Below are 206 nucleotides of genomic sequence, written 5' to 3'. Positions count from 1 at the left end.
GGCTGAAAAAAGGATAAAGCATTTGGAAAAAAGTAGGATACACTAATATAAAAACATGCATGGAAATAATAGTGATTAGGATTGTAGTTACATATCTTGCATATTTACTGATGATAATAATTGTGATGATTTCTGTTTATAAAAAAAAAAAAATGAAATCGCTGTTATCGTCACTCATGTCCGTTTTAAATATATGTATACACATG

Source organism: Penaeus monodon, chromosome 23, assembly GCF_015228065.2.
Source record: "Penaeus monodon isolate SGIC_2016 chromosome 23, NSTDA_Pmon_1, whole genome shotgun sequence".
Taxonomy (NCBI): domain Eukaryota; kingdom Metazoa; phylum Arthropoda; class Malacostraca; order Decapoda; family Penaeidae; genus Penaeus; species Penaeus monodon.
Note: the sequence above shows the minus strand (reverse complement) of the source record.